The sequence below is a fragment of the Phaenicophaeus curvirostris genome, chromosome 18 (assembly GCF_032191515.1).
Source record: "Phaenicophaeus curvirostris isolate KB17595 chromosome 18, BPBGC_Pcur_1.0, whole genome shotgun sequence".
NCBI classification, from domain to species: Eukaryota; Metazoa; Chordata; class Aves; order Cuculiformes; family Cuculidae; genus Phaenicophaeus; species Phaenicophaeus curvirostris.
The window spans coordinates 14,303,338-14,324,517 of NC_091409.1; the positions used below are offsets into that span (position 1 = coordinate 14,303,338).

Genomic DNA, 21,180 nt, shown 5'->3' on the forward strand with positions numbered 1-21,180 from the left:
CGCAGCCATTTATTCCTGTTCTGTCTTTACCCTTTTGATTAAAGAGCCCTTTCGTATCCGGTATTGTCTGCAGATGAAAGTTCTTACACAGAGTAATCACATCACCTTCCCATCTCCTTTTTGATAAGCTAAATAGAACAAAGTCTTTAATTTTCTCTCTGTCAAGTGTTTTCTTCGGTGCTTGAATCATCCTCATGGCTTTATTCTGCACTTTTCCCCCCCTTTTTTTTAATCCATGATATTTAGACATTGAATTGGGTATTTAAGTTTTCGAATCAGAAGTGGAGAAGTCCTTCCAAGCCTCAAGCCCATGCCATGGAGACTTGCCCATCCTGTGGTCTGGATCTCATCCTCTGCCATGCAGCCCCAAGTGACTCCACCAAGACCCCCATGATGCTTGTCGAGCAGGAAGCCCCTGAATGCCTGGGTTTTAGGATCCCCAAGGGCTGGCAGGAGGATGCAGCACAGTTCTGAGCAGGGTCCACATCTTCAAGTGAGCCTTTCTAGAAGCTATTCTCCGCCTCGAGGCTATGGCCTTTGCACTGACAGGTGCCCTTCTGCCTTGCAGGCTGCAAGAACCAAACCCATCCTCTTGATGACCACCATCTCACATAGCAAGAATGAAGGATAGTGGAAGAGATCTGGCTGTGGCTTTCCAGGTGGTTGTTCAAAGCCCTGCTACTCTCCAGTCTAGCAGCAACCAAAGAGACTCTCTCTTACTGAGCTGTTGAGCCACAGCAAGCATGGTTGAGGTTCATGTTGCCAACACTCTTGCTGAGAGCAGTATCTGCCCCTCCAGCATGCACTGACCCATCATTGTTGTTACTTATCACACGATCGCACCCATCGACCGTTTTAGATGAGGAGCATGAGACACTGTACAGAGCAGTTCTTTGCAACAAGCAACCTAAGTCTGTATTAACCGCTCAGCACTGACTCTGCTCTGCTAAAGGCGACTGTAAAACCCCAATCCGTGTTCCTCCCACTGAAGATGAAGAAAGAATTTCAGTTTTAAATAACATCAACCCATTTATTATTGCCTTTGTAATAAGCCCCAGGCGAAGACTGTGGGTCAACACCTGGTTCGGTTTTGGCAGTATCATATTAAGCTGAGATCTTCTTAAACAGAATCAGCGTGAGTTACGCACCAGTTAGTGTAAGACCTTTGCTTGCATACCAAAGCCAGCACAGATACGACATCTCCTTTCTGATCATGTGCCCCGCCAAACTCCCCAACCCTGTCTCTTTAAAGCCCTCTTGGAAAGGCTGGCTTAGGATAAGGATAAATCCAAGTGCGCATGGGTGGTTATATTGATCTGAAGTTCATTTCTGCTGACTTTGCTTCATGGTGCTTTCAAAGAATCATAGAATGGTTTAGGTTGAAAGGACCTTAAAGCCCATCCACTTCCAACCCCCTGCCATGGGCAGGGACACCTCCCACTGGATCCAGTTGCTCCAAGCCCCATCCAGCCTGGCCTGGAACCCCTCCAGGGATGGGGCAGCCACCACTGCTCTGGGCAACTTGGGTCAGGGGGTCCCAACTCTCACAGCAAAACATTTCTTCTGAAGATCTCATCTCAATCTCCCTTCTTCCAGCTGAAAACCATTCCTCCTCACCCTATCTCTGCACTCCCTGATCAAGAGCCCCTCCCCAGCTTTCTTGTAGGTCCCCTGTAGATACTGGAAGGCAGTGCTCGTGAGGAGGTGTTTACCAAAACCCACACTGAGTATCTACCTGGCTGGAACCACCAGACTCCCTGTGCAGAGTGATGCACCCAAGCCCCACCATCACTGAGGACCGAGGGCACCTCCAGCTCTATCAAAGCATTTTGATTTCTGATCTTCACATCAGAATACACAGGGGAGAAAAGAACAGACCCAGAGTGACCCAAACTTTCTGAATCTTTTTTGAAGGTGCCACAACAGCTGTTGGCCGCCTCCTGGCTCCTCCAACCTGGTTCACCTGAGAGCAGCCTCTTCCTTATGATGTAGATAGTCGGAGAAAGTGGACTGCAAGGAAGCAGCGCTCTGGTAGCAGATGGAAATGTGGGGTGTCCTTTTGAAATCAGAGAAGCTGTGGTACTCTGCAGCCCTCGAGGATCACACCCCTTAATAAATGCTGCTGTCACCATCTCAGAGCCATTCCAGTGATGGCGCATCCTCATTTCCTTGCAGCAAACCTTACAAGTGAACCCGAAGAGGGGTTATATTTGCATAATCTTCACTGTTTTATCATCACCCTCTCATGATTTTTGAAAGCTTAGATATTTGAAGCGCTTAGCTCGGCACTGGGTGTCTCATTAAATCTCAGAACCCTGCTTTCCTAGGCACCATTAATTAGTCACTTGATTGAGAGTCTAAAGCTGAAGCCTTAGGTATTGACTACAGCTTTGCTAACCTAAGGTGATGTGTTCAGTGTAGTTAAAGCTTGCCCAGCCAATTTCTTTTCTTAACACTCATCACCTTACTATTAAATAGGCATTGCAGGTTGCTGGAAAAGCCTTGTGTTTCTGCAGTGTTGGCTGGAGAGGGTGTCTAAGGTTTATTTTAGCTCTTGTGCTCTGTTGTCATTTGAGTTTTCTGCTGCAGTTGTTGGTTAATAAAGGCTGCCTGTCCGTTTAGCAGGCAGCAATTAATGAGCAGCAAGAGTTTTGTCTTGAATGCTTGAGCAGCCTGTTGGTTTTTTGGTTGTTTGTGGTTTTATTTTAAGAACTGTAGAACATTTCATGTATTTGCATAACAAGCAAGAAGCCCACTGTCAGATGCCAACATGTTTTCATATCGGCAGTTTAGTCTTAGGTATTTTCATCTGCTTGCTATGGAGATACCGAGAGTCAGTCTCAGGAGAGAGCAAGGCTGGGTGATGGAAGATCTCCAAGGCGATGAATCTCAGTGAGCTGTTTGCAGGTGGATCACTCTTTTAGGTTTGTGTGTGCCTCTACAATTCCCTTAGCCACATGCCAGCAGCACACTGAGGCATCACCCAGGTTTGGTATCAGTGCTCAACTCCTTAAGCAAGTGCCATTTGAGGGGTGGCTGTAGCCGCTAACTCTCCAGCTTTCTACTTCCGAGTGCTGCTCAAATCAAGCTGTAATCTCCCTGCAGGCTGCCAGGTCAAGTTGTACCACTCCCTTTGCTGGAGACCACTTGCTGCTAAGCCTGTCTCGTGCTCGGTTTTGAAAGGAATCATAATATCCTAGAATGGTTTGTGTTGGAAGGGACCTCAGAGCCCATGCAGTTCCACCCCTGCCATGGGCAGCGACACCTCCCACTGGATCCAGTTGCTCCAAGCCCCATCCAACCTGGCCTGGAACACCTCCAGGGATGGGGCAGCCACCACTGCTCTGGGCAACCTGGGCCAGGGGCTCCCCATCCTCACAGTATGACTTTCAGAATGACTTTCTGAGTTCTGTTTGTCTAGGCTGTCCTTGTCTATCTCATAATCCCTTTCTTGTTTCCTGCAACTGGTATGTTCCAGCTGCCCTAGGTTGCACATCTCCTATCTCCAATCCCTCACAGCCATTTTCCTTCCAACTCTTCTCCTGTCCCCAACTCATACCAGCTTCCTTCAATTAGCTGGCCTAGACAGGCATCCCTTGGCATGCCCATTTTCTCCAAACAAAGGTGGCAATCAAGGTAGGCTGTAATTTAATTTAATTTTCTGCTGAAGCTTTAAGTGGGATAATCCTAAAGCTTAGTCTTGCCTCTGAGTCACAGCTAATGGCCTTGGTCGCTTGTGAAATGGTTTTGTTTTTTTTTTTTTTTAGTTTCTGGGTCTAATCAGCACTTCTCATTCTTTACTGTCTTTGCTTTTGATTGATAAAGATTTCTGACCTGTCTGTAAGCAGAGGATTGCTAGGACTACACAACTCCCTGTCAGAGCGGCCCTGTGCACATGTGTGCGTAAGCAGAGAGACTCAAAAATGGATTTGGAGATGAGAAAAAGTTACTACTTCATGCAAATGTGACATTTTTATGCTGTGAAGGTAGAAGGCATTTTCTGTTCTTCTCTACCCAACTTCGGATTTTCAAGCGCATTATAAGGGACAGTGATGTGAATGTTTTACAAAGGACAAGGCTGCAGGGAACTGTGTCCAAACTGGAAAAAAAATAAGAAGAATTGAACAGCTCCTGGTGTGTGTTTGCTGTTCACTTGTTGACCTTTGTAAAAACCTTTTCAGGATAGGAAGTGATCTCCCTGCGAAGGGGTGGCAGTGACGTAAACGGCTAATGAATTAGCAGTGGAAATGTGAGACGTAGCTACATTAGCTCCATTTAGAGATGGGAATAGAAGCCGGGAAAGGTTAAATAGCTGCCTAGGGTTGTACGTCAGGCTGGCGGCTGAATGAAGACTTGAATGCAGATCCCTACCTTCTCCTGTCCTGCTTGGCCGCTGGTCCTGCCCTGTGGGCAGCGAGGCTGGAGCTCCCGCGCTGCCCCATCGTGGGGACTCTGGTCTGGCACTTAGGAAGGGATGGACTAGTGGAGGTGAAATGATGTAGGAGGTGGCTTGGGATGAATGAAGAACTGGGAGACAGCAAAATTTGGTGAAACGTGGTAGCACTTACGTGCAGGGCTGGGTTTCCAATTTACTGCTGACCACTCCCGGCCACACTGTGTTCAAAGCAGGCAGCAGCTTAAACCTTCTTTCAAGCGCTGCTGGTAAAAAAAAAACCCTATGAAAGCGCTGGTGGGAACCTGTAGGAGGAAGTTGCCATCTTGTGGAAGCTGAAGCGCTGGTAGTTTCCAGCACAGCTGAGAGCCTGTCCCAGCAGTGAGGGCTGGACACAGCACGTCCAGAAGAAGCTCCATCAGCGCTGTGCCATGACACACCCCCCACCTTCACCAGTCTTCGGGATGTCCTCTGCTGATCTGGAATATTTTCGAGTACTAATCTCTGTGGCTTGATCTCTGGGATATTTGCTTTTCTTTCCACACAGGGTTTGTTAAGACTCTCAGCAAAGCCTAGGATTTCAGGGCTGTGTCTGCTGCCTTCACGCCACATTTGCAGCTGTGCTGACCAGGTCACTACTATAGCTGAAATCTTCGCTGCTCTGCAGGCTGAGAGAAAGATAAATAGTCATTTTGGTCATTAAAGCGTGTATCTGGAAAGGCTGGGTCTGTCTGTGCAAGGTTTTAGGCTGTTGATTCATATGGGGAGGATTCCAAGGGAGGGAGCTGGGGGGTTGCTGATAGATTGAGATGATCCTCCTTGTCATCCATTCAGCGCCTCCAAACTATCCAGAAACCCCATCTTTACGTGTGCAGCATCTTTCCCCTGTGCTTTGCATAGCTTCAGGTGAGGTTCAGAGTGGATCTGGAGGTGGTTTTGCTCAACTGGACGCGCTCAGTGGGCTGCAGGGGTTGTTCCTGGGGGGCAGCAGCTCAAGGACCAGCTCTCTGCAGGCATGCGTCAGTCCTTTGGGGAATCCGAAATCGGTGAGAAAGCCTCAATCACACAATCTCATCCCTTCTTTGAGGAAGCACAGCCCTTCGGGGTTTTTTATCAACTGAAAAGATGAGCCAAGTTTGATTCCTCTCTAGGTTTCATGTCAGCATGGTGTGGTGGGCAGAGAGGGAGGGACACTGCGCAATGCAGATGTCCTCCTTCCTTACTTAAGAATATAAATTGTAAACTGAGGAGGGCATTAAGTAAAGACTGTATTTCTCCCTTTCTCCTTCCCCATCAGAGAACTTAATCAAAATCCCTCTGCTATCTGCACAGAGCCTCTGTCTTCATACTTTATATCGAGCAGCCGGTCCAGCAAAACAATTAAGCTGGAGGGGTGTCCTGTTGCATGTAATTAGGCTGTTGTGTGCATGGATTTAAGCAAATAATTAACTGATTTCCTGGATTGGCACCAGGGTACTGAGCACGTTGCAAACTGCCCCTTCTTTGTGTTGCAGAGGGCAGTACTTCACATGGATCGGGTTAGATTTCTGTTCTGCACACCTAGTCCTGGCAGCCAGGTATCATTTCCTCCCTGATAAACACGAGTGTTAAATCCTTAATCTATATAATGAGAAGGAATAGCTTTAAATTGGAAGGGAGAAGATTTAGATTAGACATTAGGAAGAAATTTTGCATGATGAGGGTGGTGAGACCCTGGCCCAGGTTGCCCAGAGCAGTGGTGGCTGCCCCATCCCTGGAGGTGTTGGCCAGGTTGGATGGGGCTTGGAGCAACTGGATCCAGTGGGAGGTGTCCCTGCCCATGGCAGGGGTGGAACTGCATGACTTTGAGGTCCCTTCCAACTCAAACTGTTCTGTGATTTTGTGATTCTATGATTCCATGACACACATAGCCCACTGAGGGCTTTGCTTTGCTTTGGGGGCAGACTGGGAAGCCCTCAGCTGGCGTGGGCACAGATTGCTCTGCTCAGCCCAAGGTTTCCTTGGAACTGGACGGGCTCTAAGGTCCATTCCAACCCAAACCATTCTATGAGCCTATAATTCTAAATATTTTGCTTTGCTCAACGGCCGACTTTCTCCCCTCCTGCTGTTAGACTGCAAAATATGATCCCAGCTTGGCTCCATCCACCCTCCCTAGCACTTCACGTTAATGGGAGGTGTCGTTTTCATCCAGCGAGGTCAGAAGGAGTTGGATTTCATCACTGCCCTATAGTGCATGTTCAATGACATGTGTTATGTGAATGGCATCGTAGCAATAAAATTGTGAATGCGTGTTAGCTGTATTTATAAAATAGAACTGGTTAATATACCCACTTTCAGAGTTTGATGAGATTTTAACTCTTCGGGACAAAGTGCAGTAAATGAAGGTTGGCTTGATTTTAGTGAGGGCTCAGTGGAAACATTTGCAAAAATGCCTGTGCTTTGGGTAATCAGCCAGTTGAACAGTGTATTTTCTGGGTGCAAAACCTTGGGAAAAGTCTGTTTTCTGGGAACTTATACATGAAGTGAGTGTGTAGGGGAGACAGGGGAACTTTGGAAGATGCCACTGAGTAGGCTGGGTGAGGCAGGACATCCATCAAGGTTCCCAAGGACCACATGGATTATCACATGGATAGCAAGGGTCAGCTTATAGCAAAGACTTAGAGTCATGATCCCATCCCGTGTACTGTTTCCGCTGAAGAAGCCAAGAGGTGTAGTAGGGCCTGAAGCTGGGAAGGTGCCTGATCACAGAATATTCTGAGACCAGAACTAAGACACAGCCTGATCTGACAGCAGTGCCCAGCCCGCCGTGCTAATGGCCATGGAAATGGATGACAATTTGACTGGATGCTCCAGGCTGTGAGCAGCAGCTGAGGAAGCATCAGCCACTTTTATTCTCCACTTGAGTCTGGTGCTCTTTTTTATTGTAGAAGTTGCAGAAGCTGACATGCTGGGAAGTTTTGGAAGAATGGATGTCCTAATTTTTAGTGCTTCCTACTGAGAAAGAAATGGATTTAGCAGAAACGATGCCGTATTATTTTGGATCTGATATGTTGGATGCCCGAGTGGCACCTGGACCTGTAGATGGTTAAACCAGAGACCAGGTCCATGTGTAGTCTGATGCTTAAGTCCCTCAAAATGCCTGTTGCTAGAAGTTCTCAGGCTTTCCCTGCCAAGCTGTGGATGACGCTCTAAGTTGTGTTCCTGAAGAACAGCAGAAAGGGTAGGTCAGGGCTTGTGTCAGACAGCAGTATGGGTAAAGAGAGAACAAAATGAAGAGCTGGTGTTAAATAAAGTGTCAAGGAACTCTTCCACTGTTGAGGATAGGAGGGAGGCAGGCTGGAGTCCTTCCCAAGAGGGAGCAGCCTGAAGAACTGCCTTCCCAGGATCTTCCCATGGGGTGAGAGTGTTGTTGCAGTGTGAGGGTTGTGCTGGTTAGACACTATGCCCAGATTTGGAAGGATGACGCTGTGGGTTGTGTAGGCTCACTGCCCCTGCCAGGCATATGGGGAGTAGGGTCTAATTCATTTCTATTTTGCATGACTGTCACCTCCTCTGTCATTGCTTTCTCCTCTGTAGGCCTGCAGTCACCTGTTCTCCCTTCTCTGCCGTGTTTCTTCAGTTAATCTATTAAATGAATGGATATACTGGGTGTCACCCTGCTGACACGCTGTCCCATGTAGTCTCCTCATAACCGTAGAGGCTGGTTGGGTGGCTCTTTGTTTTGACCTGAGCCAGCAGTTTGTAGATGTTCCAGGCCAGGTTGGATGGGGCTTGGAGCAACCGGATCCAGTGGGAGGTGTCCCAGTGCATGTCAAGGGGTTTGGAACTGGATGGACTTTAAGGTTCCTTTCAACCCAAACCGTTCTGTGATTCTGTGCTCTTGTGGCTGCTAGCAGGAGATGCTATGTTTCTCTCAGTGGTTTTGAAGCTGGCTGATGACTTTCTGCTGGGATTTTGAGGAACTGGAGGCTCATAACAGGCATCCAACTGCAGCTTTGAGTTCACATTGAAATCCGATGAGGTGGATATACTCATGGGTCCTGTCACTGTGGCCACCTTCTCTGATTGTTCTTACTGTGAATATTTGGCTTAAACAGGTATGTCTGAGACTAAAACATGGATGTTCTGAATGCTTTGAGCCCAGTGCTTCCTCCATGCAATGCGATACCATATTACACCACGAAAGGCACATTTGGTGACCTGTGTCAGTAAGACCTCTTCCTGTGGGTATTCTAGCAACAATCCCATACCTTCACCATCTGAGGAAGAGCTCTTTTTAATCACACTAATTGAACATCTCTGTCTATATAACATGCCTGCAAAAATCCCTGGATAGTTTGGTTGGAAGTGTTCATTGTGTAGGACGTTGATCTTTTTTCTTTTGTAAGTAACAGCACCAAAATCTGTATTATAAGCCAGAAAGAAAAAGCTGCTCCCCAGAGCTTTTGGCTGGGGCATTCAGCATCTTATCTAAGCAAGCGGAATCACAGCTAAGCAAACACCGGCAGGGTCAGGCAGCGTGTGGAGCAGCTCGGAGCTGCAGAACAAAAGCCTCTTTGCACTCCCAATAAATTGGTCCCATAGGAATTTTGCTTTGAAATTATAATTGACCCAGGGAAGAAAATTATTTCATGGACTTTGAACTCATTAAAAAACTCCATCATTCATCTACAGTTTATTCCTGACACTTAATCAAAAGAAATTTAATGATCTTTTTAACGAAAGTAATTTAATATTGCTGGGAATGTATCTACTCTGAAGTACATGGCACTGACTGTGGGAGGGGAAGGTATTTATTAGGTCTGTTTGTTGCAGCTGCTAAGCACCTCTCAGGAATTTCCAAAGTTTCCACAATAAGGAACAACCATTTTGGCATCTTCTTTTAATCACAGACTTTTGTGACTATGTGGAATTCCATCTTTTGTAGAATTTTATGTCTTTAAAACCTTCTTATGTACAAATGTAGAATAACGGTGTAGCAGTAAACCCCAGATTAAGAAACATTAAGATGACACTTTTTTTTAAATCAAACTTTCAGTGCAGCTTCATTAAATTACAGGACATGGACAGTGCAGCAGGATTTGGCCTGAGCCAGCAGGCCCTGTAAGGCAGCACTTGTGGAGAAAAGCATCTCTATTTAAGAAAGGATTTTCTTATGTAGCCAACTTAAAGGGGGAGGATTAATTTCTCTTAAAGAACTGCTGCAGTTTCATTGACTTCAGGTCATGAAACCATGGTGTCCTGCCCTGGCCAAGGGTCTCCAGGCACAGTCAAAGCCAGCAAGAGTGTCTTGGGTTCACTAGACCCATCAGTGCTGTTCCCAACATCATAGCATAGCCTTGTAGAATCGTAGATTGTCCTGAGTTGGAAGGGACCCACAAGGATCATCAAGTCCAACTCCTGTCCCTGCACAGGGCAACCCAAACATTCACACCGTGGGGCTGAGGGCTCTGGCCAAATGCTTCTGGAATATTGTCAGCTTTGGTGCCATGACTGCTTCCCTGGGAGCTGTTCCAGTGCTCCACCACCCTCTGGGTGAAGAACCTCTTCGTCATGTCCAACCTAACCCTCCCTGGCACATCTTCCTGCCTTTCCCTGAGGTCCCGTCATTGGTCACCAGAGAGAAGAGCTCAGCACCTGCTCCTTCTTCCCTTGTGAGGATGCTGTAGGTCACGATGAGTTCTCCCCTCAGACTCCTCTTCTCCAGGCTGAACAGACCAAGTGACTTCAGCCGCTCCTCATGCAACTTCCCCTCTAAACCCATCACCAGCTTTGTCCTTCCTCTGGACACTCTCCAGTAGCTTGAGATCCCTTTTATAGTGTGGAGCACCCAAAACTGCGCACAGCACTCAAGGTGGGGCCACACCAGTGCTGAGTAGAGTGGGACAGTCCCCTCCCTTGGAGGCATCTCAGCGGGACAGAGCGGGAACGCGAGCTAGGGTCTGGATTTCCGCTGTGCATACTAGTTTTCATACTAAATCTTTTTGATGTTCAGACTGTTTGTGGCAGGCAGGGAGCAGGTTTGTTTCTCCAACAAGCACTTTGTGAGCTCAGTGGGTCGGCAGCTCCGCATCCTCATTTCCCGACGTTGCCAGTGTCCCAGCTGTGCTCTGCAGCTGGTGAGTAATTGCTGCTGTGTGCGAGGCGTCCAGCTCATGTTCCTTCTGGCATCAGCACTGTGCCTGCATTTCTGGATGTATTTTCTTTTGTCATTCAGCACATTTTGTTCAATGCTTTTTCACCCTCAAGGAAAATCAAAAAGTCAGTACCGAATAACACGGGAACAGCTGGTTGAGCTAGCAGTGTTGGAAACCTGTTCCTTAATCAAGACCTACTCCCCATTTATTTTTCCTGGCATTATCTGAAGACACTTCAGTAAGAGAGGAGATGGTTTCGCTCGGGAGGGTCCTCAAGGAGATAGAATTTTGGGAAAAAATTTACACTTCCTACTCAAACTTGAAAGTCTTACAAGACCTTGTTTTCAAGTGCCTTCTGGGTGATGAGTTGTCTTCTTCAACAAATGATGTCAGAGTTAGTCTATATACAGCTGTGATGTTTGCTAAGTTGTGCAATACCCTAGAACTTTGAGAGCTGTTATTGCCTTGAGTCAAACAATCTGTATGGCACAGGATGTAACGTTTCACCCCAAATCGTGCTGCTGGGCTAACCCTCAGATTAAAAGGCTTTTTGGGGAAGGTGGCTGAAATGCACACCTGCTGCTCATCCTGAGAATTGAAGAGACTGTGAATTCTGTGGCAGTACTTCTGTAGTAATTTAGTAGGGAAGGGATTGTCCCTTGGACTCAGCGCTGGTGAGACCACACCTTGAATCCTGGGGTCAGTTTTGGGCCCCTCACTCGAGGGAAGACCTTGAGGGGCTGGAGCGCGTCTGGAGAAGGGAATGGAGTTGAGGAAGGGTCTGGAGGACAAGGGTTGTGGGAGCGGCTGAGGGCCCTGGGGGTGTTCAGCCTGGAGAAGAGGAGGCTCAGGGAAGACCTCATCGCTCTCTGCAGCTCCTGCAAGGAGGTTGTGATCAGGTGAGGGTCAGTCTTTTCTTTCAAAGTAACAAGGGATAGGACGAGAGGAAATGGCCTCAAGTTGCCCCAGGTGAGGTTTAGAGTGGATATTAGGAAAAATTATTTCCTGATAGAGTGGTGAAGCATTGGAAGAGGCTGCTCAGGGCAGCGGTGGAGTCCCCATCCCTGGAGTTGTTCAAAAAACATGTGGCCATGGCACTGGGGATCATGGTTTAGCAGACATGGTGGGGTTGAGCTGCTGGTTGGACTGGATGAGCTTAGAGGTCTTTCTCAACCTTCATGGTTCTGTGATTCTGTGGGGATAGGGGTGGTCTGGGAAAAGCCATCCAGCCCCTGGAAAGACACAGCCCCCAGCATCTGGCCACCCTCCAGTGTGGGTGTGGATTAACGCTCGCCCCTTCCCAGCCACGACAGAAGATCTCACCACACTGCCCCGTGCCCTGCAGCAACTCTGCTTGCCTTGGCTGTGCCATGACTCACCAAGCAGCACGTTGCGTGCCTGGCGAGAAACAGCCCCGAGTCACCTTGGAGGTCCTCATTCTCCTCCATCACCATGCCTGCTGAGGCGGGGGTGTGATCGGAGAGGGTCCCTGCAAGAGTGAAGGGGATCAGGTGCATGTTTGGTTGGAGCCATCTATTGGATTTCCGCTCTTGATCTCTCACTCCTGCGAGAGCTGCCCTGTCACAAAGGATGATTTCACCTCCACCGTGCACTTGCAGGAGTCACTGTGGTGTGTCTGCCTCCAAATGCTGTTGGGACCCCAACAGCTGTGTTTCACTGAGGTGCACAGGAGAGAGGTCTGGGTTTGCTCCTCATACCTTTAAAATAAAGTAAAAAGCACACTTGCTGTTAATCCTCGAACTGGGTGCTTGCAAGTGCACGTGCAGATGTGAGACTGGAAACCAGGTCAGTAAATAGAAAATGACACTTTTTAAAGGAAAAAAAAAAAAAAAAGGTATAAATCTCATAAGGTTTCCTTCCCCTAGCCCTGCCTGTAAATCCTGCCTGCGCCGCGAAGCAGCAGGGCTCCCCTTGCTTTTCTAAGCTTCTCAAAATGACAAAAATCCCTCAGTGACAAATCCTAAAATTACTGGGGCAGGGGAAGTGTGAATGGCTGATCAGATCCGTATTGTCGTGTGCAGAGTCAGGAGGTACCAGGGATCTATTCTGCCTAGCAAAGGGAACGTTAGGTAGATGGACATACCCAGTCCTAAGCATCGCTGAAAGAGGACAAATCATTCATCAGTGAGCCATAAAATGCCCATCACCCAAAACGAGCCTATGTAGGACATGTCCCCTGACCTCCACACCTGCAGAGAGGCTTTGCTGGTGACCAGAGATGGCTTGTTGGCTTCTCACACTGCCGTGCTCCCAACCACAGGAATGTGGGGGGCTGCTGAGCTGGTCTCTCACGAGCCCCAGGCACCATCTCCATGGGCAGCAATAGAGTGGGTCAGTAGGTCATAGAATCATAGAATCACCAGGTTGGAAGAGACCCACCGGATCATCGAGTCCAACCATTCCTATCAAACACTAAACCATGTCCCTCAGCCCCTCGTCCACCCGTCCCTTAAACCCCTCCAGGGAAGGTGACTCAACCCCCTCCCTGGGCAGCCTCTGCCAGTGCCCAATGATCCTTTCCATGAAAAATTTTTTCCTAATGTCCAGCCTGACCCTCCCCTGGTGGAGCTTGAGGCCATTCCCTCTTGTCCTGTCCCCTGTCACTTGGGAGAAGAGCCCAGCTCCCTCCTCTCCACAACCTCCTTTCAGGGAGTTGGAGAGAGCAATGAGGTCTCCCCTCAGCCTCCTCTTCTCCAGGCTAAACACCCCCAGCTCTCTCAGCCGTTCCTCATAAGGCCTGTTCTCCAGCCCCCTCACCAGCTTCGTTGCTCTTCTCTGGACTCACTCCAGAGCCTCAACATCCTTCTTGTGGTGAGGGGCCCAGACCTGAACACAGGATTCGAGGAGCGGTCTCACCAGTTCCAAATACAGAGGGAGAATAACCTCCCTGGACCTGCTGGTCACACCTTTTCTGATATCTACTGATACCTGCTCTGTCGGTGTTCAAACCTGGTCATTGCACCACTGAGACACACACTGAAGTGAGGAGAAGGCAGCTGGGGAAGGGCAGAGCTGCTCCCTTGCCTTCCCAATGTTAGAAATATGTTTCTTTCTGGATGTGGGAGCAGAGATAGGATTGACTTGCGGAATGTCCCTGGGGGAGTTGTTTGTTCTCCCTTGGAGCAGCGATACTTGATTTTCTTTTGATTTCTTGTCTGGATGTCTTTACCCAGACAAATTAATTCAGTTTTTGGCTTTGCGAGAGTGTGACTGATTCAGCGAAGGAGCCGCGGAAGATAGCACAGCCTAGTGAACATCAGATCAGATTCAGGCTGGTGTTGGCTGTCTACAGCAGCTGATGCTGATCTGGTCTCTGCCAGCCTGCTTTCACTGTGAGCACGATTGTCCCTAGATAACCGATTAGGTTCCTTCAAAAATCCCTTCGTCTGATCCTGTAGAAACCCCAACCCACTTATATTCTCTCTAAGTGGAGGCATTTCTCATCTATACTCATCCCACTGCAAAGCAACATAATTATCTCTGTGCTGCTTGTGCACAAAACCCTCAGACGTGTTTGGAACAGCTGACATTTTTCCAAGAATAAACAACAGGATAGTTGTGAAATGTTCTTAAACTTTTCCTTCCCACTTCCTAACCTCCAGGGAGCAAGGAGAAAATAATTAGTGCTTTCCAATGGTAATGTAACTGTGTATTTTGAAAGAAAAAAAAATACACAGAGAAAAAATAACCCCCAAATGATTATGTCCCTTTGTCCTGCCACTTGGGGTCACTTTATGCCCTGATGAGAAGGGCTTGGGGTGGTGGGGGTTGAGAAGCTCAACATGAGGTGGCACCATGTTCTCACAGCCAAGAAAACCAAACCATGTCCTGAGCTGCATCCACAGCAGTGGGACCAGCAGGGAGGGAGGGGATTCTGCTCCTCTGCTCTGCTCTGGTGAGACCCACCTGGAGCCCTGAGTCCAGCTCTGGAGTCCTGAGCACAGGGAGGACATGAAGCTGTTAGAGCAAGTTCAGAGGAGGCCATGGAGATGATCCGAGGGCTGGAGAGAGTTGGGGTTGCGCAGCCTGGAGAAGAGAAAGCCCTGAGGAGATCTTAAAGTAGCTTACAGTACTGAAAAGGGGCTCCAGAAAAGCTGGGAGGGGCTCTGGATCAGGGATTGTAGGGTTAAGATGAGGAGGAATGGTTTTAAGCTGCCCAGGGAGGTGGTTGAGTCACCTTCCCTGGAGGTGTTTAAGGCACCGGTGGACGAGGTGCTGAGGGGCATGGTTTAGTGTTTGATAGGAATGGTTGGACTTGATGATCCGGTGGGTCTCTTCCAACCTGGTGATTCTATGATTCTATGATTCTAAGCTGTAAGAGAGGAGGCTGAGATGCGATCTTCAGAAGAAATGTTTTGCTGTGAGGATGAGGAGGCCCAGGTTGCCCAGAGCAGTGGTGGCTGCCCCATCCCTGGAGGTGTTCCAGGCCAGGTTGGATGGGGCTTGGAGCAACCAAATTGAGTGGGAGATGTCCCTGCCCATGGCAGGGGTGGAACTGGATGGGTTTTAAGATCCCTTCCAACCCAAACCATTCTGGGAGTGTAGAATTGATCTCATTGAGAAGTTCATCCTTTTGTCACGTGTTTCTGTTTGTGTTGCTGGGTTGAATAGTTGAATTGCTTCAAAGAGAAAGTTATAAAATTTACTCCAGTCTTTGCAGGACAGAGTCAGTCTGTAGTGGAGAGGCACAAGGGTGGAGTGATATGGGGTAAGGAGCACAGATCTGGGTTGGACCTGGGACTGCTCATCCCTGGAAACAGGATCTGTCCTCTCCTTGTGCATCTTTTACCACGTTGCCCTCACAACCCTTGTTCTGGCTCTGGAAAGCAAAAGCACCATAAACAATAGCCAACAATAAACTGGAATGTGGTACTTCTAATTTAAAATTTAGAAAAAAGCAGCACTGCACCTATCCACCTGCCTCCCTCTCAGTGCTGAGCAGGAAGGAAATTGATTTTGTCCTGATTAGATTCACACCTTCTCCAGTTCTCTGGTCAGAGAAGGTCTCTTCTGGCCCCAGTTTGTACTGGGAAATATTTGATTCGGTGGATTCGGTGTCAGAATGATGCCCCAACAAACACACCCCAGCCCAGGCAGAGCCCCGCGGCACTGGGACCCGGGAGCTCGTGCCGTGCGGTACCTGCAGTCCATTCATCTGTGAGATGTGGGGTGAGCTGTGGGCTGGAACCTGAGCATCTTTTGGTTTGTAAAATCCAGGCAGGCTGCTGGTGCTGGGATGGGTGACAGTGGCAGGGCATCCTTGGGCGAAATAGTACGATCCGCTCCGGGCTGTTGCTATGGTTTCAGCACTAATGCATCAGGTTGCAGGAGGCAAAGCAACCCCTTAGAGAAATAAATCAGTGCTACTTTGGGAAGGGATTATTAAATATTATTTTGTTACTATTATTGTTGCTTGTTCCAATTCTGTAGCTGCTGGGTGATTGCGGGGTGATAATTAACAGCAGCCCGGCGTGCTGCACAGGCAGTCGGTGCCTTGCTGCCTCCAATCCTGCCTGTGGACCCTGGGGGAAAGCCCAGGGCTGGCTAATAACACTCCCTGGTGACATCCCAGGGACAATCCCACCCCTTCTCCAGCCCCTGAGGGCTCTGCAGGTGTTACCCCGCAGGAGGACGGTGTCTGCAGCCCCTTGTACTGATAGGGAAACCAAACCCAGAGCTGCACCGGGTCTCACTGGATGGGCTTTAAGGTCCCTTCCAACTCAAACCACTCTGTGATTCTACGATTCTGTGAACTGAGCATCTCTTTAGTCATCTGTGTCAGCCCCTGTCCTTGCATATAATTCAAAGCTTTAGGCTCTTTTGGTTTTTTGGCCTTGGAAGAGTTTTGTCCAAGCTAATCACCTCTTCTCACTTTAGCTGGGATCTTGGGATGATCTGAGCCAGTGTTTCTAACTGAGAGCCTTTAATTTAGTAGTAAACAATTCATCCCTGCTGCAGCCCATCTATAACCCATTAGAAAGCACCCTCCTGCTGCTTATTTACTTCTGTGTGTGCTTATGAAGGTAAAATAAATGCTAAGGGATTACTCTCTGAATGAATAGACCTGTGTGTGCATGCATGTAGTGCAGCACCTTACAAGTCCATCTCAGTAGTTTTTAGGTCTGAGAATGAAAGTTATAATGAGTAAAATATTGATTTCCCATAAAAGGGTTTTAATCAAATGCCCTGACACCCCAAGGGGGACAGAACTCTGCTACAACACCAAATTGCACTTCATACACCATCTATTTTTCAAACGCTGTATAAATGAGCCTGCCCATTGGATATATGAGAGTTCCCAGATGTCATACATCACAGGGAACAGGGAGAGCTGTAAGGAGAGCCAGAGCTGTCTGGCTCAGGAAGGAGATGGCCTGGCAATCCTGCTGGGGAGCTATGGGAAAACAAGGCTTGTTATTCCCTCCAGCAGGACCTGCAGCCCATATGAAGGTCTGACAGCGAGGTGCCTGCTCAGGCCTCTGAAGTCCTCATGGCTCTGTTTCTCCTGAAATGAGGATATTTGTTTTACCTTGTTGGATGCCGGCCAAGCTCACACTGTGTGAGGAGCTGGAGCTGACTTGGGAATCTCTCATCTCTGGTTGGCACCATGGGTCTCCTTTCCTGCCTTCACCTGGGAGCTGCAAAATGCATCCTGAGGTCTCTGCCCAACGCGCTATCAAATTAAAAAGCCCTGTGGAGCAGTGTGGGTGGTGACAGAACATTGCAGTGTTCCCTAAGTCTTTAGGACATCAGGTTTCCCTCCTCCTGCCTGACAAAAGGGTTAAGCCCTGCATCTTGTCCACTTAACATCTTTTTATACCAGAAACATGCTGTCTCAACTCCTGGCCACTGGCTGCAGACCTGAGGAGGACGTGCAAACGTTCTACCTGGGAGCTGTGGTGTGTGCCCCACGTTCTGTGTTCACGTGCAGCAAGTCCAATAAACGTAACCCATTGCCCATGCCCAGAGGTTTCTGTGATGTGTGGCTGCAGGACCCAAAGCTTGGATCAGCTTTGCAGTGAAATCTAAGATCTCTCTTTTTTTTTTCAAACTGGAAGTGAATTCTCCAAGATGAAGCTTCATCACTGGGACTCAACTTCTGGAAAGGATATGATGTGCTTCTTGACTGATGTTGACTTCAGCTTATACCACTGGAAATCTGCTTGCTAGTCCAGTCCTAGTATTAAACATCTCGTCAAATCTTCTGCCAGTGTATCATAGAATAGAATCGTAGAATCATTAAGGTTGGAAAAGACCTCTAAGATCATCCAGTCCAACCATCAGCCCAACCCCACCGTGCCTGCTAAACCATGTCCCAAAGTGTAAACTGATATCATGCTGCTCAAGTTACCAGTGGTCCATCCGTTTACACCAATAAAGCATCTGATCTGCAGGTCTTGAGCTGCCTGGATTGCCACCAAGTTTCTATTTCTTGTATCTTCTTTAATATTGTCATAATTTTATTAGAATTATAGTCATGAGGATGGCATGTTTGGGAGGGAGACTTTTTAATAAAGTTCTACTAGAAGCAACATTGGGTTTATGAATAAATTATGTCAGTTCTAGAGTAAATTGCCCAAAGGGAGAAGTCTCATGCTGCAGCCTCAGTCTCCTGCAGGTCTGCCAGCCCTTGTGGTTTTACCACAGGCCTGAAGTCTTGTTTTCTTAAAACTTCAGGGATATCAGTTGTGGACATCTTCACTTTCAAAAAAGTTGTAGTGTATTTCTCAACTGTCATGGTGAAACCTTGAAAATTCAGCCTGAATATATCTTACAAAAACCAAGAGGCTAATAAAACCAGCTCAAAGAGATGTTTTTAAAATTATTAGGAGTCCAAATTCATCACAGGATGTTCGCTTGTAGAGGGAACAGGGAAATGGCAGGTAAAACATCCATGTTGCACAAGTGCGATGGGAGGGGATGTTCAGCATTGTGTCAACGCTGGCAGAACTAGAGGCAGTATCCAGAGTTTAAAATTAAGCCTGTTCACAGTAGGCTCTTCTCTGGATTTCGGCCCATCCCAGCTAACCTCTATGAAGTCTGAATGCTGGCAGCATGAGAGGGCTGGGCTGGACCTCATGCCTGGACCAAGAAGGTGAGGTTCTTGGGCTGCAGGAAACCAGCACGGACCCAAGTGAGAGGCCCAGAACTAGAAAATAATACAAAATCATCGTAGGCATGGTCACCTACATAGAGCAAGTCCTCTGAAGGACCTCAAGTTTGATTTGCTCTTGAGACGGTGGTCCAATGCTCAGACTCAGCCTGCTGTTTGCATGACATGTGCTGTCCTCTCCGTGTCCACAGCCAGACCACCTGGACTTGGTCAAGTTGCTTAAGGTGAACATGGCAAAACAACATAGTGCTCAACTATAGGTTTTGTACCTTGTCATGGGCAGAGGCAAATCATCAAAGACCCTTTGCAGTAGGAAATCTTATGTCTCCACAAAGCATGGTCTGCTTCATTCTTCCCTTTCTCCATCAGAAATCAAACAGACTTAAGACCCAGCTGGTTTCTGGAATATCTGAAGTTAAACAGACTTGAAACATAAGGATAAGTTTCAGCATACAATCACTTTCCAAACAGCCTAATTTAGACTCAGGTGGTTTCTGAGTCTTTGTTGTGTGATTGGAATGGAGATCTGGATCTCTAGGTAGAGTCATCTCCTAGATTTTGAGTCTTCTCTGGACTTGTTCTCCCAGTCAAGTTTTTAACAGGGGCTGCTAACTGGTCTCCAGGTAAAGGTTCTTGGCTAACTGCAAGTGTAGCTCAGACTGGTAATGTATCCCCTCCTTCCACCACAAGAAAATAAAACTCTGCCTAGGTCTGGGGTTTGATCTCTGCCAGCACAGCAGCAGAAAGGGGTTCCTTGCTGCTCAAGGGTCAGCTAACATGAGAGGAGCTCCGAGGTGATGCTGCTGACCCTGAGGTTCACGTTTTATTTGAGCAAAATCAACAATGCATTGGTGACCCAGATGAAATTTTTGCCCTCGGGAGCCATTTCAAGTGCTTCTGGGAGCCAGGATTTCTCAGTGACTTGCATTATTATTCATTGCTTCCATATTTCCTGCTCACCCTCCTCTTCTGCCTCACCTCACTCTACAATTGGAAAGTTCTCATTTATTTATTGTGCTTTGGCTTAAATCAAATCGTCTTGGCTTTGTAGCAGGGACCCAGAAAATATTAGCACCAGGGAATCAGTATTCTGGAGGCGTGTTACTTGCTTTTTGAGTACTTATTTATCCATCCCGGAGGAGGTGAGGGTGTGCAGTGTCTGTGCCTCGTTGTCCTGCCAGGAGCATCCTCCTGGCTCAATATCACCCTCCAAATGGAGTCGGGTGCCCGTGGCAGAGTTCTAGGAGTTATCTGAACTGCTGTTGTTTTGATTAGAGCGGTTTGTCCTTCCCTGTCACACATAATTTCTGTTACGATGGCTCATTTTTCTTGGCTGTAAGTGGAATTGCAGAAAACAGATAAGTTGTCTTGCTCTTCCCCGCTGATGAATCATGCTGCCTTCCTTCCCGTGTCCCACACTCTCCAGGTTCACTGTCATCCACAATAAATACTTTCCTACTCCCTGCGCTCTGTAAATCTCACCCAAAGCCTGAAAAGTTTTAAAAGTGCTCTGTCAAGTCACACATTGCTATTAGAGTCAGCAGAGACTGCCCAAAGCAGTCTCTGAATTAGCACTTGGCATTTCTCTGCTCGGGCTGGGGCTGGCGCTCAGCGCAGGGCAGGGTCTGTGTGCAAATCGAAGGCACACTGAGAATCGGGGAGACACAAGAGCCACCCCCAGGGCTTGCACCCAAGGGAGAAGGTGACCCTGTGCTCAGCCAGCGCTGGTCGGTGCCGCTGGCCGCTTGAAATGGGAACACCCATGTTCATCTCACCTGCGGTGTGGTGGAGGGTGCTGCCCTTCTGGAGCCAGAGGCCCCCAGCACGCAGGGTGGAGGACCACTGCCTTCACACCACTGCACTTCCCAGGAGCCACCAGCAAGTTCAACACCCAGAGGTTCGTTGGCAAGCAGTAGGCGACAACCCTCAAAAAAAAATCAGGAGCAAGTCGTGGATGATCTCCTGAAAGGAGGTCGTGGTGAGGTGGGTGCTGGTCTCTTCTCCCAAGTAACAAGGGATAGGATGAGAGGAAATGGCCAGTTGCACCAGGGGAGATTTAGATTGGATGTTAGGAAAGATGTATTTACTGACACATTGGTGAAGCATTGGAACCGACTGCCCAAGAAAGTGGTGGAATCTCCATCCCAGGAGGTGTTCAAAAAATGTGTAGCTATTACACTTTGGGACGTGGTTTAGTAGGCACAGTGGTCGTGGTATGACAGTTGGACTAGATGGTCTTGGAGATCTTCTCCAACCTTAAGGACTCATTGATTCTATGAAAGCAGCAAAGTTACTCCACCTCCAATATTAAGGTAATGAGACAGAGACAGACCAGGAGAACTGCTAGGGTGTGATTATTGATTTTTCTGGTGGAGTGAACCACAGATCAGATTAGGATATAAGGCCCCTTTGTGCAAGGCATGGTGCGAGTGACCCAAAGGACAGTCTGCCTCCATGGACCTTATGACCCTGGTCAGGCTGTTTGGAACTGGAAACCCTAGTGGAGCATCCTTGCT

At 48.1% G+C, this 21,180-nt stretch overlaps 1 protein-coding gene across 1 annotated transcript in view; it reads left to right on the top strand.

Annotated features, from left to right (window-relative positions):
• RALY (RALY heterogeneous nuclear ribonucleoprotein) overlaps positions 1-21,180 on the top strand; it is an 88,940-nt gene that overhangs the window by 23,654 nt on the left and 44,106 nt on the right. The gene's annotated exons all lie outside the window — the stretch shown is intronic.